This window comes from Acomys minous (assembly GCF_964271855.1).
Source record: "Acomys minous genome assembly, chromosome: 3".
In the NCBI taxonomy this organism is placed as follows: domain Eukaryota; kingdom Metazoa; phylum Chordata; class Mammalia; order Rodentia; family Muridae; genus Acomys; species Acomys minous.
In genome coordinates this window covers 55,067,686-55,093,986 of record NC_140485.1, presented here as the reverse complement: position 1 = coordinate 55,093,986, position 26,301 = coordinate 55,067,686, and the positions used below count along the sequence as shown (strand labels likewise).

Here is a 26,301-nt window from a genome sequence, read left to right as displayed (position 1 = left end):
TGGCCTTGACTTATATGGCCAAACTACAGCATTTCTCTCTAATCACTAAAGAAACATTTTTTTGTCCTGCTGGGGGTAATATTGTGCCTGTTGAGAATGCATGTTCTAGCTGGGTGTGATGGCATGGCCTGTCATCCCAGTGCTTGGGAACTGAGTGTGATGGCATGGCCTGTCATCCCAGTGCTTGGGAACTGAGTGTGATGGCATGGCCTGTCATCCCAGTGCTTGGGAACTAGGAGCATGAGAAGCAGGAGTTTGAGGCCATCCTTAGCAACAAAGCTAGTGTGAGGCCAGTCTGAGTTGCATGAGATCCTATATAAAAAAACTAAGAGAAGCCGGGTGTTGCGGGGGGAGGAGAGGAGTTGCGAGGAGAGCAGGGAAAAGAGAAGAGAAAGGAAGACAAGAGAAGAGAAGATGTTGTAGGTGGTGGCTCATTTCAAGAGCCTAAGGCAGAGTGGCTGGAGAGATGGCTCAGTGGTTAAGAGCACTGGCTTCTCTTCCAGAGGACTCCAATTCAATTCCCAGCACCCACATAGCAGCTCATAACTGTCTCTAACTCCAGTTTCAGGGGATCTGATATCCTCACACAGATATATACATGCAGGCAAAACACCAGTGCAATTAAAAAATTAATTAATTAAATCAACAAAAACAGCCAGGTGTGGTGGCGCACGCCTTTAATCCTAGCACTCGGGAGGCAGAGGCAGGCGGATCCTGTGAGTTTGAGGCCAGCCTGGCCTACAAAGCAAGTCTATGACAGCCAAGGCTAACACAGAGAAACTGTCTTGAAAAACAAACAAACAAACAAAAACCCAAAAAGAAACCCACAACAACAACAACAACAAAAGCAAACAAATAAGACCACAAGAGCCTAGGGCAGGAAAACTGCTGTGAGCTGCTGTGAATTCAGTGCCAGTCTGGACTAAAGAGTAAGGCCCTACTGTCTTTAAAAAAAAAAAAAGGGCAGCATCTGACTTACTAGGTACTAGGATTGAAACTAAATATTCTCTCAAAGTGAACATCAAACAATTACACTGTGTTCTGATGAGAGAGAGAGAGAGAGAGAGAGAGAGAGAGAGAGAGAGAGAGAGAGAGAGAGAGAGAATATCTTTGTGTCTATCTAGTAAATGATAGTTCTAAGGGAGAATTCAAAATTCTTTCTCCCTCCCCACATTGGGCCTGATCTAGTCACAGAATAAATGGCTTACTTCTTGGCAGTGGGTTAGCTTTTTACAATAGTCCTATTTGCACACTGAACGAGGTAATAGATTGCCAGGCCCCTCAAAGACCCTCACATACTTTATTCTCCTCAAAGTCAACAATATGCTCCCTTGTAAGAGAATTAAGTAGAATGGAGTTCATTATCTCATTACATTTCTCCCAGGCTTCTGAGGAAGGCCGTGATTGCTATGGCTATCCCCTTCCCACAGGCAGAGGCAGGGTGGCACGGGCATAGGCAGCTTAATGTAGGTCACAGGGCGATGTTGCTTCAAGCAAACATCTTTTCTATGCTATGAGGTTGTTCTGGGGTTTTCTAAGCCCATGACTTCTGGTTCTTACTTATAGGATGACCACACTGCCAGAAATGTGTTCTCATTTTAAGAGTTGCTCTGCCTCTACCAACACCTTTCCCTCTCTATCTGCTGAGAGAAAGAAAAAAAAAAGTGGAGGGTGGCAAAGTGGGCTTCTAAGAATAGACATCATGCTGAGTAACACAATACTCAGGCAGAGGCAGGTGGATCTCTGTGAGTTCAAGGCCAGCCTGGACTACAGACCAAGCAAGGCTACACAGAGACCCTGTCTCAAAAAACTAAAATAAATAAATAAATAAAATAAAATTTAAAATGCCGTCTAAAAGGGTCTTCTCTGTAAACTAGGTTTAGGATCCTTTAGTTCCCCCAAGCAAATCAGTGCGAAGATTCCCTAAGAATAAAGCACTATATATTTCTTCTAAAGAGTGACTACAAGAGATAATGTGTCACCTCATGCCATCAAATAGATCTGCACCTAATCCACTCTCATACTGAGTATCTACTAGAGATGAGAAGGGAATGCATCGGGCAATGGTGTAATGCTGTTTATGTGGCCAGTGTTGAGTAATAGCATCTCTAACAAGCGTGTGTGTCCTCGTGTGATTTAATGCACATTGTGGCACAAGGCCTTCTTATCTGAAGAGATGGAGATGAGCCGGCGATGCACTAAAGGCTTTAACGTTATGCCAAGATCCAAAAGGTACACCTTAGATCCATCCAAAGACAAAAGCGGAAGGCCAGGGCATACACCTTTAGCCAGTGGGTTCAGTTGTTTGTAAATAGTAAATAAATCTTAAGGCAAAAAGAGCAAGAGCTCCAAACTTTGCCTTAAAGAAAATAAATTGGGACATGTGAGGCCGCTCAGGGGGGAAAACACCTGCTGCTAAGACTAATGAACAAAGTTCAATCCCCAGGACCCACGGCAGGAGAAAACCCTTTCTCAAAAGTTGTCCTCTGGCTGGGTGGTGGCGGCACACGCCTGTAATCCCAGCACTTGGAAGGCAGAGGCAGGTGGATTGCTGTGAGTTTGAGGCCAGCCTGGTCTACAAAGAGAGTCCAGGACAATCAAGGCTACACAGAGAGACCCTGTCTCTGGAGGAAAAAAAAGTTGTCCTCTGAATTCCTCATGTGACACTCACACCCATACATACACACACAAATAAATGTATAGACATTTGTAAAAGGGAATGTTTTAAAAGAAAAATATCTCCTGGCCGCTACAATAGGAACACATCCTTTGAAATCCTAGCTATGCGAGGAGGCACTAGACTGCAACAAGGAGAGGAGGGCGCTTGCTGAAACCTAGGACTGCAGCCCTGCCAGGGAGCCGGGAGTGCAGCAGGGAAAAGGAATGGTGCCACGCGCCCTCCTCCCTTTGAAGAGAAGGCCTCACTAGGGAGCCCTGGCTGGCCTGGAACTTGCAATGCCCCTCCTGCCAGTTGCTCTCAGGGATGAGATTACGGCTGTGTGCTTCCTGCACTGCCCATTCCTTCTACTGATTTACAAATGCCAGCAGCAGCCGGGCGTGGTGGCGCATGCCTTTAATCCCAGCACTGGGGAGGCAGAGGCAGGTGGATCACTGTGAGTTCGAGGCCAGCCTGGTCTACCAAGCAAGTCCAGGACAGCCAAGGCTACACAGAGAAACTCTGTCTCGAAAAACCAAAAAAAAAAAAAAATAAAATAATAATAATAATAAAATAAATGCCAGCAGCTCTTGTTCACCTTGTTCTGTGTGCAACTATGGAGAGAGCGATGCTGGCCATTCCTGCTGGCAGAGGCCTGGTATTGTAGCTACTTGGGAGGCTGAGGCGGGAGAATTTAAAGTTCAAAGTTAGCCTGGGCTACAGAATGTGTTCAAGGCTAGTCAAGTAAATTTAGTAAGACCTCGTTTCAAAACAAAAAGTAAAGAGGGCTGAGGGTGCACTAAGCGCCAGTGTGCTTGTCTAGAGCTTTTGCTGAACCCCAGTACTGTCAAAGGGGAAAACTTTCAGTTCAGGAAAAAAACTAATCTTCTCTGTGGGCACTAGCCAAAGGAAACACCTTTCCTACAAGCAGCGGAAGACAGTAAGAAGCAAGGCTGTACTACAGAGTGTTTTTATCTGAAGCGCTCAAACATTTGGCAATATTAACACCCAGGTCCCACTTCTGCTTCCTCACAGATTTGTGAGGAAGCGTAAACTTGGTGTAGGATGGATAGCTTTACTGTACCTCAGTGTCTCTCTGATCACAACTTGAGAACAGCTCCCCAGAAAGGCCCCAACTCCTCCAAACTTGCTGGCAAAGGCCCCATCCTGTCACTTCAAAGGTAGCTCAGTAAAGTTCGCCTGTGACAGATGCTTGGATGCTAAAGTCTCTTTACTGGGCCAGGGGAGATATGCAGAAGAGTAGAAAGGCTTTCCCTTTTCAGACACAAGGAGAGACAGAATTTGTGAGGCCACAGGCGCCCTTGTCCTGGTTCTGTGCTCACTTGACAGATGTGTGGGAAGTTAAGCACTAACGTAAATGGCACAGTGGCTATTCGATAAAGCTGGTCATAAAATCCAGGGCTCCACTGCAAACGGGAGGGACTCGGGTAGTCAGAGTATTGGGAGAGGTTTCAGAAGTAGGAACCATTTTCCTTGTTATTTTTCAGGACTGGGGATTGCACTCAGGGCCTTGCATATGTTAGTTAGGCCAGTCATCTACCACCAGACCACCATTGCTGAAGTAGAGAAAAGGAGAGCTGAGAAAGGGAGGGCGGGAAGCTCAGTTGGGAGAGTACTTACTGCCTGGTCTACACAAAGGAGTAGAGTTCCGGCATCTGGTAAACGCCTGTAGTTCTAACGTTCAGGAGGTGGAGGCAGGGGGATAAGGAAGTTCTTCTAGGTAATTATCCACTACTTAGTGAGCCCAGAGATACTCAGGCCATCTGAAACTTTGTCAGGGAAGTGGAAAGTGGGTAGAAAAAGACCCCTTAAGTCCAATAGCTCATCACAATACTATGGTCTAACCTCAGAAGCACACGCACGCATGAACGCAAACATACATGCACGCACACATGCACACACACACACACACACACACACACACACACACAACAGTTACACAGAAAACAACTTTACAATTAGAAGCTTAAGGAACAAGTGGTAATTATTGCTTTCCTGTTGTTTTTTGTTTTTCCAAGACAAGGTTTCTCTATGTCACTGTGGCTGTTCTGGACTCACTTTGTAGACCAGGCTGGCCTTGAACTCACAGAGATCTGCCTGCCTCTGCCTCCCGAGTGCTGGGATTAAAGGTGTGGTACTTTTTGTTTTACTGTTTCACAAACATAATTCAGTGCTGCCATGTTGTATTACTAACGGAGCAGATCTACACAGTCAGACAGCGAAGCATGCCATAGCTTTAAAAGCTTAAGGAATATTGTTTAAAATAAACAAAATAAGGCTTAGTTAAGAGTGCTTGCTGTGTAATTATGAAGACCAGAGTTCAGATCCCGCAAATGCTCTACTTCCAGTTCTGAGAGATCCATCCTCCTCCTCTGGCCTCTGTATGTGTGCAGTGGCACAAACAAGCACATGCTCATCTGGAACCCCACCCCCACACACAAATAAATAAATAATTTAAAAAGTAAACAAAACAGACAATTCCTTTGCTCTTTACAAGGCCTCTCCAAAATCAAAACCAAAGAGACTCTCCCTAGAGTAGTAAGCTGGGCCCTGTAGATCACCTACCCAAAACAAGACCTTTATAACAAGGCCAGGCATGGTAGTTCATGCCTTTTAGCACTCTGGAGGCAGAGGCAGGCAGATCTCTGTGAGTTTCAGGCCAGCCTAGCCTACATAGTGAGAGCCTGTCTTCCTATGAAGAGCTACAGGCAATTAACGACTGCTGAGAGAGTCTTCCCCAGGGATGGGTACCTAACTAGTTGGCCAATATCAAGCAGCTAGCTCTAAAAACATATACATACAAACAACACTAAGTGGACTCAGCATGTTGTAGTTATATATGTGTAATAATAAGAAAAAGAAAAAAAACCAGAGTTAATGAATCAAAGGAGGCTTGGAGGTAGAGAAAGAGGGCAGCACGATATAATAGAGAATGATTTTATACACATGTATAAAATACCATAGTGAAACCCATTATTTTGTACAATTAATAAATGTTAATAAATGAAAAATATAATAAAGGAACATTTATGACTCTGTAGAATCAAAATTTATGAACAATGACATTTTCTGTTGCTTGAGATAAATCTGGTCACAGTGATCATGACTTTGACTTCTCACGGCATCTCACCCTTGTTTGCTTTCCTTCGCTTAGACTTATGCCTCCCTCCAGAAAACAGACTTTCCTTAAACTCAATTACTGTTCACTTATGTGAGTTATCTAGAAAAGGCAAATTCAGATTTGAGTAGGATAGATGCTCCCTGGGCATGGGCTGGAGGGAAGAGAGAAAGGAGCCTTGATTTAGTGGGTGTAGAGTTTCAGTTTGGGAGTGATGCACAGATTCTGGGAATGAGTAACCACTCATGGTGATCCCAAATGCACCTAATACCATTGAATTTTATACATGTATTTGTATGTATAAATGTGTTTAAACAATTCAGAAAAGAGCTTCTTTCATTACTCATTCACAAACACCACAGCCAAGGCAGGTCTATAAACCTGCCCCTCATCAGCATCACTGGGTGTGCATTTAAGTTACAGAGTCTTTGGCCAAAGCCCAGACAGTCTCTTTGTTTTCTTCTTAGCCCCTTCGAAGTAACAAAAGGAGGGCATTAAGCAGTTGTTGCTTAAGGAACAGCTTATGTAAAGGAAAGTAACAAGGGTTGCAAACACCAGGCTGAAAAGGCACCTCTGGGGGCTAAAAGGCACCTCTGGGTTAAGCGCATCTTCTTAACAAAGCAAACAGCAAACAAAAAGCCCCAAACAAAACAAAGAATCTTCAAGCTCCACAGGGAATTTGTCCTACTGTGGGTGACATCACATCCCACTCCCTTCCTGGCTCCAGGAAGATACTGGAGCCCTGTGAATGGCAGAGTAAAGAGATGCCGGGAAAAGCAAGAACATTAAAATTACAAAAGAAAATTCTACATGGCTCAAAGATTAGTTCTCTCTCTTCCTCTCCTCCCTCCTCCCCTTCTCTTCTCTTCTCTTCTCTTCTCTTCTCTTCTCTTCTCTTCTCTTCTCTTCTCTTCTCTCCTCTCCTCTTTCCTCCTCTCCCCTCCCCTCCCTCCCTCTCTCCCTCTCTCATTTTGGATAGGGTTTCTCTGTGTAGCCCTAGCTGACCTGGAACTCACTCTGTAGACCAGGCTAGCCTCAAACTTGGAGACCCACCTGCCTCTACTTCCCAAGTGCTGGAATTAAAGGCCACCACATCTGGTGATATTTCTTTCAATTGGGAGCCAAATACACATCACCTGGCAGGACTTGTGTTTGATTTTGTTTTTTCCAAGACAGGGTTTCTGTGTAGCCTTGGCTGTCCTAAAACTCACTTTGTAGACCAGGTTGGCCTTAAACTCACAAGGATCTGCCTGCCTCTACCTTCCGAGTGCTGGGAAGGACTGCTTTTAATGATCTGTAAGCTTCAATGAAGCAAGCATCACATAAGGCTTGAAGGGAGGAAAGGGTGTTTCAAGTCCGTCACACCAATAACTGCTCCAGTAGATCAAACGTCCTGTGGCCATCTTTCCTTTTGATTAGGCAGCAAAGGGAGAAGAAAACCTGGAGACGAGTTGGGCATGGGAGCGAAGTCTGTAGCTGAGTCCCTTCCAACACTGCAGCTGAGCTAGACTCAGCTCTCATGGCTTTAAACAATCTGTCCAGCTCGGCCCGTTTCCCCTTCAGAGATTTTAAAGCCTCACCAAAGGCTCTTCAGGCGGAACTAAACAAATCATGGGAAAGTTTGAAAAGAGGATGCAATGACTAACACAGTCTTGGCCATGTCTCCTCAGAAATGTCTCTAGTTTGAATGGTGAGCTGAGGAAAAGCAATTTTAAAGCCATATCAATAAAATAAAGATATCACCAAATAACACGGCAGTGTTATTTCTTTGAGAATTGCCCTTCTTTTATTCCACAGTGAAATTATCTCCCTGCTATTACTAGTTGTTAAAAAAAAATGTGCTCTCTGGGACTGAAGGGATGGCTCAGGGGTTAAGAGCACTGGCTGCTCAGCCAGAGACCCTGGAACCCAGCACCCACAAGGTGTCCACAATTGTCTGAAACTCCAGCTCCAGAGGATCTAATGCCCCTTTTTAGCCTCCTTGAGCACAAAAACATGTAAGCAGGCAAAACATGTAAACACATAAAATAAAATAAAAAAATATAAACTTCAAGAATCCACACAACTCAGGTTTAAAATCAGCATTAAAAGTTACCCCGTGAGTTTGAATCTTCCCTCATCCTATTCCTGGATTTCTTCCTTCTTTTGAAAAAAATACTTTATTCACATGCCTTTAATCCCACCACTGAGGAGGCAGAGGCAGGTGGATTGCTGTGAGTTTGAGGCCAGCCTGGTCTACAAAGTGAGTCCAGGATAGCCAGGGCTACACAGAGAAACCCTGTCTCAAAAAGCCAAAAAAAAGAAACCCATTTAATTATTTCTATTTTACATACATTGGTGCTTTGACTGTACGCATGTCTGTGTGAGGGTACTGGAGCCCCTGGAACTGGAGTTACAGACAGTTGTGAGCTGCCATGTGGGTGCTGGGAATCGAACCCTGATCCTTTGGAAGAGCAGGAATGTTCTTAACCACTGAGCCATCTCTTCCTTCTTAACAATGTTGTTCAGTACCATCTAGAAAAGCACCGTCCAATAAAATTTTCTGTACTGCCTAATATGGTGAAGCCACTGGCTATACAGAGTTTGTGAGTGCTTGAAATGGGACTAAAATCACTAAGAAATCTTAATCATATTTAATTAAGAAGCCAATCCTTTTGAGGTACAGTTGACATACAAAAATCACACACATGAATATGTACAATCTGATGTTCCTGGACACTTGCACAGATCTGTGAAACTCCCACGACAACCATCAAGATAAAACACACCCACCCCTTCCTTGGTAGTGTGTGGCAGCAATGTCTGGTATGGTTAGGAGATCCAGCCTCCTGAAAAACATGGCACGCACGTCTGTGGATGACAGGCCCTACACTGGAGAACCAGCTCCTCAGGCCGAACTGCTGACTTTATGCTAACTGACCAGTAACTCCCCACATCCCGTCCTCTAGTGCTGCCCTTCTAACACCTGGCTTCATACCTGGCTTCATACTTGGCTTCATACCTGGCTTCATACCTGGCTTCATACCTGGCTTCATACCTTTATTCTATTGAGCTTACACTTAAATGCTTCCATGGGGTTACTGAGCACACATCTTGTATGGTCTTTGTTGTTTATGTTGCTTTGTGGTGGTACTGTTTGTCTGTGACAGGGCTCACTATGTAGCTCAGGCTGGCCTGGAACTTACTAGGTGACCTGCCTCAACTTCCGCAAGCTGGGATTGTAGGCATGTGCCACCTAGCTGCTTTGTTACTTTGAAAGATGGGAAAGTCATTGCTTTCCAAGTAACTGTTTTCATTATGGACAAGATGAATCCAGCCACGTCACCATCCACAGAGGACAAGATAAATCCATTTGTTAAGAAAATGTCCTAGAGCTGGGCATAGAGGCACATGCCTTTAATTCCAACACTTGGGGAGGCAGAGGCAAGCAAATCTCTGTGAATTTGTAGCCTGGTCTACACAGTGAGTTCCAGAACAGCCATAGCCATGTAGTGAAGCCCTGTTACAAACAAAACAAAAGCATAGGCTGTGAAATTACTTTTCCTGGTAACTTCCACCTTCTGGATCTAATTCTGTGTTTCAAAACCACATGAACAAGTGAGCCCTGGCCACAGCCGCATCATTGTATTGAAATCAGTGATTAGACTCCTATCTTTTCCTTCTTTTTTGAGTTTAACATCCCATTTCCTATAAACGGTCCTCAAGTCACATCACCAGTAGGGCATGCTTCAGGCAGCCAGTGGTAGCAGTGTGGAAACAGCAGACATTTATCAAAACTAGTAAGTGCGAGGCACCATGTGAGCAGCTCTCACCTTCACCTCATGTCAGTCTCTTCCCACCCTAAACTGATTTGCCTTGATCTTACTGATGAGGACACAGGCTTCAAGAGCTTAAGGGGCATGCCCGAGACCACTCATCAAAAATTCATACAGCCAGAACTAAAGCTATGTTACGTTTCCAAACTACTGCTCTTTATCGTCATTACCTTGCCTTCCTTTAAAAATATAGCGCTCAAGATGGAGCGATGCCTCAGAGGTTAAGAGCACTGGCTGCTCTTCTAGAGGTCCTGAGTTCAATTCCCAGCAGCCACATGGTGGCTCACAACCATCTATAGTGAGATCTGGTGCCCTCTTGTGGAGGGCAGTTGTACATGCAGACAGAACCCTGTGTACAAGGTAAATAAATAAGTCTTTAAAAATATACATACATATATATTGATATAGATATATAGATATATATAAAATCAAACACTTACTGTCCAGGGCTGTTTGGTCATTGCATAATGTGCTAGGACTTTGTTAAGTTCTCAATATCTAGCACCAAGAAAGTGTTTGGCATAAGCAAGCACTTGGTAAGATTTGGGGAATGAAGAATGAATAAATTTAGCAATGACTTTTTTTCTCTATTTCCTCTATTTTTGTATTTTGTATTAGATCTAAAGTTAATTCAGCTTCTTACTGAATACTAATACTCAGTTTATGTCTCTTGGCATTATGCTATGAAGGTGCCTGCTACCATACCTTCTTCTTTTATTAATAGTGTGTGTGTGTGTGTGTGTGTGTGTATGTGTGTGTGTGTGTGTGTGTGTGTGTGTGTGCATGTTCCTTTCTGTGTGTGTGTAGCCCTGAGATCAACCTTAAATGCCTTCCTCAATTACTCTTGGCTTTATTATATATATTTAGACAATTAAAAATATTTTGGGTGTATGTGTGGTGTGTATACATGTGTGCACATGTTTGTGGGGTGTGTGTGAGTGTCTGATGTGCACATGGAGGTCAGAGGAAAACTTTGGCTGGTATTTTTTTAATTGTAATTAATTAATTTACTCTACATCCCGACTGCAGTTTCCCTTGCCTCCTTTCCTCCTGTTCATTCTCTCCCTCCCCATTCCTCCTTCCTTTCTCTTCAGTAAAGGGAGGATACCCTCCCTCTGATGTCAAGACCAGCAGTTCTTATTTTCCATCTTGCTTGAGACTTGTTTACTGCTGCGCATGCCAGGCTAGCAGCCTGTGATCTGTTAGCGATTCTATCTCCACATCCCATTTTGCTGTAGAGATACTGGAATAATAGATGATGTCTGCTGTATGCAGCTTTATGTGGGTGCTGGAGATTTGAACTCAGGTCCTCATGCTTGCATGGCAAGCACCTTACCCACTGAGCCATCTCTCGAGCCTCAAGACAAGATCTTTCACTGAACCTGGAGCTTACCTACTCAGCTTGACTAGCAGGCCTGGAAGCTCCAGGGATCCTCCTGTCTCTGCCTTCCCAGTGCTGGGATTATGTTTATTGCTATATGTAGCTTTTACATGAGTGCCGAGGACCAAATCCAGGCCCCACCTGTTTATGCCATCCCCCTGCCAGTCCCATTAATCCTTTTTTTTTTTTTTTTTTTGGTTTTTTTGAGGCAGGCCTTCTCTGTGTAGCGTTGACTGTACTAGACTCACTTTGTAGTCCAGGCTGGCCTTGAACTCCCAGCGATCCACCTGCCTCTGCCTCCCAAGTGCTGGGATTAAAGGTGTGCGCCACCACCACCCAGCTTAATTCTTTTTCTTGACTAAATTTTTTAGTAGGATACTTTTTCAACTCTATCTCTATCTATCTATCTATCTATCTATCTATCTGTGGTGCTGGGGATCAGACAAGAAATCATAGTGGGCTCTGAAGGGGACCAGAAGAAGGTCCTTTTCTCAGGGTTGTACTGCAGGGTTCTAGGATTCGTAGAGGCAGGCCGCACAACTCTCACTGATGCTCTATGTTCATGTTAAAGAAATAAACAGGGAAAGCTTAGCTAAGTCCCAAGTTTGTTTTTGTTTTTTTCCTATTTACTTTTTATTCATAATCATAAACTTAACTCTGCAATCCAGCTAAATTTGGAGGGGAATGAAGACAATATGGAACCCAAAGAGCTTCCGTGAGAGCAGAGATTACAGCGTACTGGGAGCAGATGGGGCGGGGTGCTCTCCTGAGCTACAGAAGGAACAGTCTGGTGGGTAAGATGCCCGCAAATCAAAAGAATTAAGAGTTGTCCACAGTTGGAAATGGTGATCTTCTTGCTGGTCTTGCCATTCCTGGACCCGAAGTGCTCCATGGCTTCTGCGATGCTCATGCCTTCCTTCACCTTCCCAGAGACCACACACTGCCATCCAGCTATCAGTCTCTGCAGTGCAGATAAAAGACTGGGGACCATTTGTGTTTGGTCCAGCATTTGCCATGGACAAGATGCAGGACCTGTGTGCTTCAGGATGAAGTTCTCATCCTCAAATTTCTCCCCATAGACGGACCTGCCGCCAGTGCCATTATGGCGTGTGAAGTCACCACCCTGGCACATGAATCCTGGAATTATTCTGTGAAAGGAGGAACCTTTATATCCAAATCCTTTCTCTCCAGTGATCAGATCATGAGAGTTTCTGCTGTCTTTGGAACTTTGTCTGCAAAGAGCTCGAAGGTGACGCAGAACATGGTGGCGTTGATCATAGCTGCAGTAAGCAAAGAGAGTGAACAGTGGTGTCTGCCCCAAGTTTGTTTTTTCATATTAAACTTCATTGTTTTTTGAGACAAGTTCTTGTTAAACAGCTCAGGCTGGCCTTCCATGCACTTAGTATCTCTAAATTGTATCAGAAGCATTCCTAGTTTATTAAAAAGATTGACTATGCGCATAAATTAGCTTTTTCTTATGATCCTAGAGTTCTAAATTATGAACTAGTACCTTGGACTAATTTCTTATTTTTAATTGTGTGTATGCATGTTCACAAGTGCATGTGTGCAAGTGTGTGTGCATGCACATGTGACTGTGTCAGATCCCCTTGGAGCTGGAGGGCTGGGAATTGAACTTGGGTCCTCTGCAAAAGTGTGTGCTCTTAACTGCTGAGCCATCTTTTCAGTCCCTTGTTCCTGCTTTTACTATGCATTTCCTTTTCACTGGCTGAATCCTTAATAATTTCCTTTTCTACTAACATTTATCACAACCATCAGTATATGGCTAAGGCTAATGATTCTGAAGACCTGCTCATTATTTTTATTGGCTACCAATGACATAATAGTACTGAAGGTTGTGGGTCCTCCCTCCTCCCTCCCTTTTTCTCCCCTCCCTGTTCCTCCCCTGGTGTGTGAGGGTGGGGTGGGGGAGAGGCCCATTCCTGCATGTGTGTGGAGCCCAGAGGTTGCTGTCAGGTGTCTTCCTCTACAGCTCTCAGCAGTTAAATGAGAATGTCCCCCATAGGCTCAGACATTTAAATATTTGGTCCCCAGCTGGCTGCACTATTTGGGGGAGGCTTAGGAGGGATGCTCTTGCTGGAAAAAGTATGCTACTAGGGATGGGCTTTGGGCGTAAAAATCCTCACCTAGTTTGTTTGCTCTTTCTGCTTCATGGTTGTGGTTCAAGATGTAAGCTCTCAGCTTGCTGCTCCAGCAGGCATGCCTGGCACTTACTGTCCAGCCATCATGGATTCTAACCCCCTGGATCCATAAGACCAAATAAACGTTTTTCCATAAGTTGCTTTGGTCATGGTGCCTTATCACAGCAACAGAAAAAGTAACTAATACACTCTCCACCTTACCTTTTAAGACAGGGTCTCTCACTGAAGATGATGCTCACTGCTTCAACGAGACTGGCTTTCAACTAACCCTGGCTACCTGTCCCCTCAGTTTACGTGCGTGCTGGGATCCTAACTCTGCCCTCATGCTTGTGCAGCAAGTGTTTACCCACTGAGCCACTTCCCTACCTCAGTACCATGGCTTATTCATGTATTTATTAGTCAAGGCCCCTGGTGAAACTACTGGGAAACTTCCTGCCTCACCTCTAGCAAAGCAACTAAACTCTGTAAATAGTGCTGCTCAGAAACTACCTTCACTCACCTGCAATGTATTGACTATGTTTGTACGTTTAGAAGTTTGACTGCTCTGTTGCTGAGATATTAAGGAGAGTTCAACATGTCAGGCACTAGCCTGGGGCTCTGCCCAGTGTGTAACGCAAATCAAGACACTAGTAAGTTAACCAGTTTAAGGGGCAAGGATATGTTTAACTCAGTGATCTTATCAAAGTGGCCCCGGAAATTACTGTCCACCTGGAATGGGAAAAGTCTTATGTGTTTATAACAAAGCATTAGTCAGAGCGGCCAGACAGTGGTGGCACGTAGCTTTAATTCCACTTGGGAGACAGAGGCAGGCAGACATCTGAGTTGAAGGCCAGCCTGGCCTACAGAGTGAGTTCCAGGACAGCCAACACTACACAGAGAAACCACGTCTTGAAAGAACAACAACCAAACAACAAACCACCCTCAAAACAAAGCAATAGAAAGCCCTTGTGGTTAATGAAGGGCTTGATATATGCATATGAATACAAATGTAACATAAAGAAAAGAAATTTAAATTACACAGGGATTTAGCTACATTGCTTCTTGCTTCTAAATTCTAAATGTTTACTGTCACTGTTAGCTTTTCTACTTAGCTGAGTCTTCTGTTGATACAATACTTCTTTGTTTGTTCATTTGCTTCCCCCTAAAATTCCTCTTTGTCCTCAGGGAAGGTGTATGAAATAGTAAGTCTTAGTTGTGGCACCTTAAAAATCTTCGAACAACTTTAAATATGTGTAAATGTGTACAACTTTGTGTATGTGTACTTGAGCGCAGTGCCCACAGAGAGAGTCCAGGAGTAGGTGCCCCTGAGGTTGGCGTTACAAGCAGCTGTGAACTGTCTGACCTGGGCACTGGGAGCTGAACTTAGGTCCTTTGCAAGAGCAAAGTGCAGCCTTAATTGCTGATCCATCTCTTCAGCTCTTCTGTGGCTTTTTTTTTTTTTAAGTGAACGAGAAAGACAAGTGAGGGGGCCATCAAGACGGATGAGCAGGCAGAGGCACCTGCTGCCAAGCTTCAGCATCTGAGTTTGGTCCTGGATTCCACATGGTAGAAGGAGAGAGCCCACACCTGCAAGTTCTTCTACATCACCACACACACACACACACACACACACACACACACACACACACACACGCACCCACAGACACAAATCCATATCCTTTTAAAAAATTAGTGCAGGGATCAATCATTTCAACCTATGAGACCCGAGTGAGAACCACTCAATGAAGCTGTTCCCCTGACCCTCAGAGACTAGGAACTCTTAATAATAGTCACTGCTTTGCTCTCCAGGTTATGGAGTAACTTGTAAAACAGCAAGAGATAACTAATACACATTCTAAGCGGGGCGTGGTGGCATATGCCTTTAATCCCAGCACTTGGGAAGCCTGGTCTACAAAGCAAGTCTAGGACAGCCAAGGCTACAACAGAGAAACCCTGCCTCAAAAAACCAAACCAACCAACCAAACAAACAAAAAACAAAACAACAAACTAATACACATTCTGTATCATAAATGCTTCCATCTCTTTGCCAAGGGTGAAACAAAGGCTCACGTGGTTGAGCAAGTTATTTCAGCCATGTTGCTAACAGTGATAGAACCATGGCACAAGGACCACATTGCTTGCTTTATATTAGGTTATTTCTATTCTGTTGTCAGTTACTTTATTAGCTATTGGCCCCAAATTTAATTAGCCTGATCCTAATGCTGTTAGTGTGCAAATAATGAGTTAAGAAACAAAAGGTTTGACTAAAGGCATAGTTCAGACTTACATTTCTAGGCCTTCAGCATGCAAGAAGCCATCAATCTGCACACATTGAGGACAACTGTTCAATCTGGAGGAATGACATTTATTCACCCATGTTCCTCCTGCTTGTCCACCAGGATACTATGAAGATACAACCATAATTGTTGAAATCCAATTAACTGGAAAAACGTACTAATCACTGCTACACTGTAGAAGATTCCTCCAGTTTACTCTAGTTGTGCCTTCAGGAGAAGGAAGTCTGGAGTGGGGAGACATCTCGGTCAGTGAAGTGCTTCCTGAGCAAGCATGAGGACCTGGGTGTGGGGACTCAGGAGGCAGAGACAGACAGATCCTGGAGCTCACTGGCCAGACAGCCTAGCCTAATGATGTGCTACACACACACACACACACACACACACACATACACACACACACACACATACACACACACACACACATACACAAAGACATACATATAGACAGAGACAGACAGACATAATATACATACATAAAGACAGATAGATACAGACACAGACACACACACACACACACACACACACACACACACACACACACACACACAGATCTGAGCGATCAAGTCAAGCCTGATCTACATAGTGAGTTCCAGGCCAGCTAGGGCTACATAGTAAGGCCTACTTTTTATCATTATCATCCACTTATCACTGATTAATTTGCTTAAATAACCACATTTTAAAATGCTACTTTTATTTCTAAACTATATGTATGTCTGCATGTGGGCATATGTATGTGAGTGCAAGTGCAGGAAGAAAGCACTCTTGACAGCAGAGTCACCTCTCTAGGCCCAGTCACCACTCATCTGATAAACAGCCACACATTACTTGATGTTATGCTGAGGACTACCCTATGAAGTAGGCTCTTGCTATTTCTACTGCACAAATCAGGACACTTGCCTTACAGTGTGATTTGACTAAGAAATAAAAGCTGGAATTGCACAACTTTACCTACTTCTGATTTCCTTTTTCTCCTCCTCTGTACACCCCTGACAAGCTGGTAGTGATTCCCACGCCCTCTTTTATGTATTTACAATTTGCTGCTGCTGCTGAGTTCAAGAAAGTCACAGCTAAGATGGGTGTCAGCATTTCAGCCTGCAGTCTCTGGAGTGAGTAAGTTTTAGCTCCTTAGCTCCAATCTTCTGAAAGGTCTCAGTCCACACCCTGCCCCACCCCCACCACCGAACCTCAGATTTCTTCCCCACACTGGATTTTCTCAAAGCTGATCCCCAAGTCCTCAGTGCCTTGGAATGTAAATCAAGTGAAAGAACTTGAGCACACTGGAAGGAGAGAGGTGACCTCTTACAACTGCAGCTACGCTGATTTGGGTCCCTGGACACAGTGTTTATTTTACCTTCCAGTCTAAAGAGCATTCTTTTTGATGGGGGGAGGGGAGAAACTAGGCTGTAATAGGAGTGATTGTTCTATTTCCTTCCTTTATTTGGTTAATATTACACTACCCACCTAAGCGTCATCTTTTTTTTTTTATTTGGTTAATATTACACTACCCACCTAGGCATCATCTTTTTTTCTTTTGAGACAAGGTCTTGCTGTGTTGACCAGGCTCACCTGCAACTAGTAATCCTTCTGTAGTGCTGGGACTACAGTTGTGTGCTACTGTGTCTAGCTCACTCACTTATCTTAATAAATCAATAATTTATTGATTTATTAATAAAACATTTAAAAATGCTGATTATACAAAGAAACTTGTAGAATAATAAGTATAAAGACAATTATGTTTCATTTTTCTTTTTGAGACAGGATCTCACAGTATAAACCAGACTAGCCTCAAAATTGCTTAAACCCCTACCCAGATCTAGCCAATGGACAGGACATTCTCCACAGTAGTGTGGAGAGTGGGATATGACTTTCTCACGTACTCTGGTGCCTCACCTTTGACCATGTCCCCTGGAGGGGGAGACCTGGTGGCACTCAGAGGAAGGACAGCAGGTTACCAAGAAGAGACTTGATACCCTATGAGCATATACAGGGGGAGGTAATCCCCCTCAGGAACAGTCATAGGGGAGGGGAATAAGGGGAGAATGGGAAGGAGGGAAGAATGGGAGGATACAAGGGATGGGATAACCATTGAGATGTAACAAGAATAAATTAATAAAGGAAAAAAATTGCTAAGTAGTCCAGGTTAGCATCAAACTCATGATCCTTCTGCCTCAGCCTCCCAAGCACTAAACTCACAGGTGTGAGTTACAGTAGCTGGATTTATTTCTGCACTCTTGTAATGATAAGTTGGTGAAATAATTAGAAGAACAACAACACCATGAGACAGAAGGCCACGGCGCATGTCTGTTGTCGCAGCCCTTGGGAGGTGGAGGCAGGAAGACCAACAGTTCCATGTCATCCTTTTCCACACAGTGACTCTGAAGCCAGCCTGGGCTACAGATCAGACTCTGTCTCAAAGAACTAAAAAGACAACAATAAAAAACAGAAAACTATACTATTTAGAACAGCAGTAGCAAACATGAAATATTTAGAAATAAACCTGATAAAACCACTTCCTATCTGTGCAGTAAACACTGAGAGGGATTAAAGCTGACGCTGGTAAATGCACCGTGTTCCCTGACTAGGAGAGTCAATGCTGTGTCTTCATCACTTCAATACAATGTTTGTCAGCCTTATGGAAATTCGCAAGTCTGTTCTAATAAATTCTTTTAACTTTTATTTACTTCTTTTCTTTTCTCTTTCTTTCTTTCTTTCTTTCTTTCTTTCTTTCTTTCTTTCTTTCTTTCTTTCTTTCTAAGACTGTCTCACTTTATAGCCTAGGCTGGTCTAGAGCGTGTGGTAAATGTCCTGCTTCAGTCTCTTGCGTTCTGGGACTTTAGACATGTACTACCATGGCCAGATACAAAACAATACTGAAAGTAATCCAGGACACAATCTACCTTAGACCAAAGGACAGGTCCACAGACTCCAGAAACACACACACACATATCTGGTCAACTGATGAGCTTTTGTTTTCTCCTGGCAGTGAGCCTAAGGTCTAACCCAGGGTCCACAGTAGTCAACTACCCCAACACTTAGCTCCGTTTCTAGCTCTCTGGTTCTTAAACACACTTATTTTTGTTTTTATTTTATGCTTATGCATGTTTTGGCTGCATATATGTCTGTGTACCACATGCATACTTGGTACCAATGTAGGCCGAAAGTTCTTTGTCTGGAACTAGAGTTTCAGACAGCTATAAACTGTCCTGTGGGTGCTGAGATGCGTACCTGGGGCATCTGCAAGAGCAGCCATTCCCCTAAGTGCTGAGCCATCCTCCAGCCCCACAAAATGTACTTTTTTGGTATTATGAATAAAGCATTTAGAAGCATTTGTCTTGAAGTCTTTTGCAAATATGCTTTTATTTCTCTTTGGTAAATTCCTAAAGTAGAATTGTTGCCTGTTTTCCAAGGTAATGGTGACACTCTCTTCCCATCAGCAGTGAATGACAAGTGCAGCTGCCCCACATCTGGGCTGCATCTGGCACTGTCAGTCTTCACTCCTGCATTTCAGGGGGTATGAAGTGATAGCTTAGGGGGTTTGAGTCTGTACCTTGTAGCTCATATACTAGGTACTTCTGAGTTGTGTATTGACCTTTTACGTAGATTGCTTTGTGAAGTGACTCATAAAGTCTTTTGCTTAGCTTTTAATAGGTGGCTTTTGTTTTTATATTATTGGCTGGTAGATGCTGATGTATTAGGTGTGTGTGTGTGTGTGTGTGTGTGTGTGTGTGTGTGTGTGTGTGTTTCTGCCAGGTGTGGTTGAGCACACCTTTAATTCCAGCACCCAGGAGACAGAGGCACAAGCAGCCAGGGCGATTACACAGAGAAATACTGTGTTACAAGAAAAACAGAAAGAAAGAAATGGGTTTTCCTACTTACCATTTCTTGATTTCTCTATTCCTCCACTTTCTCTGCCCCTTTTCTTTCCTTCAACAAAATCACATGTATCCCAGGTTGGCCTGAAACTTGCTATGCATTTGAAAACTAAACTGTCAAGTCTCCTGCCTCTATTTCTGGGGTACGGGGGTTAGATCACCAGGCCTGGTTTTTGTGTTGCTGAGTATCAAACCCATTACTTTATGTGCACAAGGCAAGTACTGTACCAGCTGAGCCATGTCTCCAGCCTTTGTATCTTAATTAATGATCTAATTAATAGGAACCTTTTTTTAGATATAAAACTTTACTACGATGTTCTCTTCACATGTGTAGCTAATGGGAATGTAAAATAATACAACCACAGTCTAGCAGTTCTGTGAAACATAAAATTTTCATATGACCCAGCATTCCAATCCTACATATATACCAAAGAAAAGTAAAAACATACTTTCACACGAAAATCTGTTTGCCAATGTGCATAATTGCATTATTAACGATGACCAAAAAGTGGAAAACAACCTAGTACCTAGATGAATGAGTAAATAAAGTATGGTGCAATCATTCAATGGATTATTATTTGGTCATAAAAAGGAACAAAGTATTGATCTGTGTTATGGCATAGATAAACTTTAAAATATTAAATAAAGGAAGTCAGACACAGAAGTCTCTGCATTATATGATTCCATCTATAGGAAGTATCCATATAGGCATTATCTATATGGGTAGTACGTCAATGCATAGTTATACAGAGCCTGGGAGTCGGGAGGTAGAGAGAAGAATATGTGACTGAAATGTACATCAGTTTTGTTCCCTAAAGGGGGCAGTCTAAAAAAAAAAAAAAAAAACCACTAAACTGAGAGCTGAGGAGATGGTTGAGTTGGCAAATGCTTGCCGTGTAAATATGAAGACGCGAATGGACCCCTACCATCCAGGTAAAAAGCCAGCATAGCTTTGTCCTATTATCCCTGCAGTGAGGAGGCAGAGATGGGAGGATCCCTGGGGCTGACTGTCAGCCCCCACAGCTGGATCAGTGAGCTCAGGTTCATGAGGGACTATGTATGAAAACACAAGGATGAGGGAGAAAGACAACTGATGTCAACCTCCGGCTTACACACACACACACACACACACACACACACACACACACACACGTGCACCCACATGGACAAGCACTGAATTGAACACTTTGAACAGTAAATTATGGGGGCTGGAGGTTCACCTCAAGGTAGTGCAGTTAGCACACAGGCACTCCCCCACCTGCTACCCCATCCATTCCCACACATCAATGTGCTGAAGAGCCTCTGAGTTCAAATTCAAACTCCACTTACCAGCAATGCGAGCTTGAGAAAGTTAATACAAGTGTTATGTAGTGTTGTGAGGACTGAGTGATTAAATAAATGTACTTAGGATGGTGGTTTGGGGCTAGCAATGACTAAGTACAATTATTATGACCTTAAAATAGATCTTAATTCCTGCATATCTGAAAGTATTTCTAGTTATTCTGGTTTTGCTCAGCTTTCTAGTTTACTCTTTGTCTCAGCAAAATAAGCAAACAAATCAAATTTAAAAAATCTTGGTATTTCCAGTTTCCAAGTGTTAACTTCCAGTTTGAAGGAAGGAGCTCTGACGGCGTTATGAAGCTACCCTCTCTAGGGTCACAGCATCCCTCCCACGTGAGCAGGCTGTCTTCAGATTCCTTAGGAGAGTTGGGACTCTCTTCACTCTGGTTTTGGAGGTTCTTGATAGATTTATCGCTAGCTATTTTGTCCTCTTACTTCTTTTGAAGTCACCTAGGCCGGCCTTTCCCTTGGGAGTTCCCTGTGCCAGCCTTGCCAAGAGCTGGGATTAGAGGCACCTGCTGCTGTGCTTGCTGTTTTACCCACTTTTGCTACTGCAAACAAAGTCTTCTTTTGTTTGCTGATATGAACACTATTTTTAAAAAGTATTGGGTTGGGTGGTGGCGGCAGTGGCGGCGGTGGACGCCTTTAATCCCAGTAGAGGCAGGTGGATCACTGTCAGTTTGAGGCCAGCCTGGTCTACAAAGTAGTCCAGGACAGCCAGGGCTACACAGAGAAACCCTGTCTCGAAAAACAAAAAACAAACAAACAAACAAAAAGTTTTGGTTTTAGTATACTCTGGCCACCTACCTTGCTGAATTTTAATATTTATAATAGATTTTGGTTTGATTTTCTTGGATATTCCAAGTAATTTATTAATCACATCACCTTCACTTATATACTTTGCTCTTTCCCTTTCATATTTTTTATGCTTCATTTACTTCTCCTGCCTAATCATTATTACCTTCAGAAAAATGCAAATAACAGCAGCAAACAGGAAGCACTGGAATTGTTTTTAATACGTATATCAAGATATCCATTTCACTTCTTCCATCTGAAAGATGAAAATTACATGAAGGCTAAATACTTATATTTTAGGATGATTCTAAGATATATATTAATTATTATTATTATTTATTATTATTATTATTTATTATTATTTATTATTATTATTATTATTATTATTATTGGTTTTTCGAGAACCCAGAACCTGTATAAAGTCGGGTGAGGTGGCTCGTGCATCTGTAACTCTAGTGCTGCAATAGAGAGAAACAGGAGGCAGAGACAGGAGGATTCCCAGAAGCTCACAGCTGGGATGCACAGCAGTGAACCACAGACCCTGGATTAAACATGATGGCAGGTGACCACCGCCTGAGAGTGTCCTCTGACCTTCACATACATGCTATGATTCATGCACACACACACACACACACACACACACACACACACACACACACACACACACACCCAGCATAATCTCTAGCATACAAAGAGTATAACACGTGGAAATACTAGCCACAGAGGGCGGCACTTGCGCGGCAGGCAGCAGGTGTGGGGTGCTGGTTCTGTTTCATTACATTCTCTGCAGTGCTCCTTTTCTACAGCCAGCAGATGTTACTTTGATGACCGTAAAAGCATAAACAAATAGGGGGAAAGGAATGAATGAGTGACATGGTGCTAAAGTTGGGTCCTGATGCTTGAAGTCCCTACGGCCACACGTTACGGACTCAAGCTGGCTTTGTGACCTGCTTCAGAGATGCTTTATCTGTGTCTTACATCTGGCTGCACAGACTCCAATGCAATCCTGGATGACATCACTTCTCTTCTGCTCTTCTTTTCTCTGAATCCAGATGTTCTCTAACATGTTCCCACCCCCAGATCTGTGTCTAGATATCCAGGCAGCTATAGGTCTTTTTGAACCCAAACTGCCTTGCTTCTCTCAAATCTCTTAAGTATATGTCTTTTTCCTGGCCCGGGATTCTCCCACAAGTCCCGGGAACGGCCTGGACTACAGTGCATCATGAGAAAAATTGTTTCCTAGTACTCCCAAGGACTAACTTTGCTTGAGCAAACACTTCCTAAAGTTTGTGGCTGCTGGGGTATCTCTCAAGGATCTTCACGGAAATGCTGTCTCTGCCAGGACATAAGTGTGCACTCTGGAGACACAGCATTCAGTCCTGAAGCAAATCTTCAAATCACACTGACCATCTTGATCACACCTGGGTGTGATCACCTCCTAACCTCAGCTGGAGGTCTGGGCTACTGGGCAGCCAGGTCATTCTCTCACCCCATCCAGACTTTGTGCCAGGATCCTTATGGTAGATGCTCAGCCACTTTCTATTCTCAGATCTCCACACTAATCCCATGCTCTACACCAACAGACACTCTGACTTTATGGGAAGATTAAAGCCATCTAATCCCCTCACCTTGTTTGTTGATACAGGGTAGCCCTGGCTGTCCTGGAACTCAATCTATAAATCAGGCTGGCCTTGAACTCAGATATCCTCCTGCCTCTGCATCCCAAGTACTGGGATTAAAGGGATGCCCCACCACAGTGCTAGGTTGTTTTTTTTTTTTTAATGATTTTTTAAAAATGTGTGTGTGTAAACTGGGCATGGTGGCACATGTTTTTAATCACAAAGTGTGTGTGTGTGTGTGTGTGTGTGTGTGTGTGTGTGTGTGTATGTGTGTGTGTGTGTAGGTGCCTTTGGAGTCCAGAAGATGGGGTTGGATTCCTTGGAGCTGTAAGCTGCCCAGTGTTGGTGCTGGGAACTGAAGCCCAGCCCTCTGCAGGAGCAGCAAGCATTCTTACCCACTGAGCCTTCTCTCTAGCCACCTTCTGATTTCTTACGTCACCTCCCTGAGTCCCTCACTATCTGTCACATTATACAACCTAGTTAACATCATTTCCTCTCTCACCTTCTTTTCCTTTTGGCTTTATATTCATTTTTCTCCTTAGTAATAATTTTATTGTGGTCTACAGGAAGAACAAGCAAACACATGTTTTTACCAGTGGTCTGTAATTAGTTACGCAGTGCTTTCTTTTCAACTAGACTGAACTCTCTGTAAACAGAATTATATTCTCCGTATCCTTTTTTACATCAGCACCTAGAGTAAGATCTGGCCCAGAGGATGCACTCTATAGCATCACTGGATGAACAAACAGATGAATAAATGGGTTCTTTACATGCCTTTCATTCACCACAGTGCTTTGAACATTAAAGAACGTAATAAGCACACAAACTCAAAACCAAAAGCTTTGTGACTTTCAAACATATAGTTCTCCAAAGCACTTGTTTGACCAACAGTTCACTTGAGTGCAGTGTAGGGTATGTACTGTAAGTGTACAAGGAAAAGTGAAAACTAAGTCTGTTGCTTGAAAAGTCTCAATTTTAATGTATGTTTTAGTATCATTTAGTTTTGAGGCAGGGTCTTGCTATATAGCCCTAGCTGGCCTTGAACTCATAATGTAGATCGGCCTTGCCTCAAACTCAGGGATCCATCCAAACACTGGGACTGAAGGCCTGTGTCACCACACTCAGCCTTAATCCATTTTTCTTAAATAAAAAGTGTGCCCCTCTTTGCTCCCCTGCTCTGCTTTTGATTGTTCTAATGGGCATGAAGACATTAACCACAAGTCAAGAAACTATCTCAAAAACTACTAGCTGACTTGAGATGGCACATATAACAGCTCGCACAGACGAAGGAGTCTAGCCTCAATATACTGAAATGATAAAATGCAGTAACAGATGGGTTTTTATATCACTTCAAAGTTGATATGCAGAAAAACTTAATAAAGATATCTTATGAGTCAACCTCATAATAGAGCACAAAGCACATTTGCTTATTATTGTAAATGAGCCTATTTCCTCTCTGCCTTCAACACAATTACAACTTCATGGTCCACGCTGCCGCATGTAGCTTCTCTCTGGGATGAGTCCTGCCCAACTCCCATGGCCTAATCTGAGCTTCCTTCCTTGTTATTAGTACATATTAATAATGCAAAATAATGGGCCTCACTGAGTTCTTTTCATGCATTATAAATCACATTTTGATTGCAGCCACCCCCATTACTTCTTTCTTACCTTAGTTTCCTTCCCCTTCTCAAATAGTCCCCCTCTCTTTCGTCATGTCTTTTGTAAAAATCTAGATTCCTATATGAAAGAAAAGACCTAACACTTGTCATCCTGATTCTGGCTTATTTCACTTAACCAATGGGCTCTAGTTCTATCATTTTCCTGCAGATGAAGTAACTTCATCCTGTAAGTGAGTAATACTCCATTGTGAATGTACACCAGTTTTCTTTACTGATTCATAAACTTGCACACCTAGGCTGGTCCTTCCCTTAGCCCCTGTGAACAAGCATGGTGCGCGAGTATAGTTGATGTGCTCTGTTTTCGATCCCTTCATGTGTGCTACACATGCGCTACAGCTGGATCACACGGCAGTTTTACTTTCAGGGCTTGTTTTGTTTTGAGATTGAGCCTTGTGTAGCCCAGACTAGACTCAAACTCTTTAGAGAGAGTCCACACAGGATCTTTCCTCTTCCTGGTGTCTTGTTGCACCTCTCAACCACACAGCATGGCTTAGACTGTGCCATGTCCTGGCTGTAAGGATCTTGGAGACTAGGCATAGGCTTTTCTTTTTCTTTCTCCCTTTATTTTATGGTCTCTTGATGCAGGGTCTCATAAGCCAAGTTAGGCTGGTACTCACTCTGTAGCCCAGGCTAGCCTTCAGCTTGTGATCCTTTCGCCTGTACTTCCTAAATTCTGAGATTATAGACACGGACCACTGTGTGCAGTTTGTGCTGTCTTCTTTTCCTCTACTTTACAATTGGTTGTATCACATGGGGTGGAGAGCAGGTGCTCAAACTTCTCCTTTTTTTAAACTGACGATGTAACTCAATTGGTAGAGCGCTTGCCTAGAAAGCATTAAGTCCTGGGTTCAATCCCCAGCACCACAGAAATAGGGCACGGTGGTCACACTTGTGATTCTAGCACTAAGGAGGCACAAACAAAAGAGTCAAGAGTCAGGCTGGGATATATGAGGTCCTGTCTCAAAAAAAATTTTTTTTCTTGAGCTGGGCATGGTGGTACACACCTTTAATCCCAGCACTGAGCTGGGCATGGTGGTGCACACCTTTAATACCAGCACTCAGGAGGCAGAGGCAGGGGGATCTCTGTGAGTTCAAGGCCAGCCTGGTCTACAAAGTGAGTCTAGGACAGCCAAGGCTACACAGAGAAACCTTGTCTTGAAAAACAAAAAAACCTCCCCCCAAAATTCTTGCTCTTAGAATATAGCTTTATTTTATACTGATTGTCAAATGTCCAAACAGCAAAGATGCCTAATGTCTGTCAACTGAAGTCATTAAACCATTAATAACATTTTATAAATATTTTATAAATACTTTTGTATGTATATAAACCTATCAGGCACAAAGATATATATGATTTTATAAACAGCATTTTATCACCATACTGTTCTGCAATTCAAACAATAAATACAGATGTTGTAGTGCTACCTATAAAGTTGTCATGTCTTTGCACTCTTGCGTTGTACACTTCCTAAACTTGGGCTTATTTAACAGCAGAGCCAGGCATGCTGGTGCCTGTCTGTAATCCTAGTATTTGGGAGGCTGGTCTGTATCTAAGCTTGGACTGCACAG

General features: G+C 43.3%; 1 protein-coding gene, 1 long non-coding RNA gene and 1 pseudogene across 4 annotated transcripts in view; 1 reads left to right on the top strand and 2 right to left on the bottom strand.

The window, feature by feature from the left end:
• Positions 1–26,301, bottom strand: part of CSTPP1 (centriolar satellite-associated tubulin polyglutamylase complex regulator 1) — a 160,090-nt gene that overhangs the window by 47,078 nt on the left and 86,711 nt on the right. The window lies entirely within an intron of this gene.
• LOC311594739 overlaps positions 1–26,301 on the top strand; it is an 82,502-nt gene that overhangs the window by 11,849 nt on the left and 44,352 nt on the right. The window lies entirely within an intron of this gene.
• On the bottom strand, positions 11,539–16,784 carry LOC311594738 (peptidyl-prolyl cis-trans isomerase A-like; annotated as a pseudogene). Its single transcript, XR_014783603.1, has 3 exons — positions 16,778–16,784; positions 15,417–15,532; positions 11,539–12,271 (listed from the first exon to the last, which is right to left on the bottom strand). The product of XR_014783603.1 is annotated as a peptidyl-prolyl cis-trans isomerase A-like (transcript).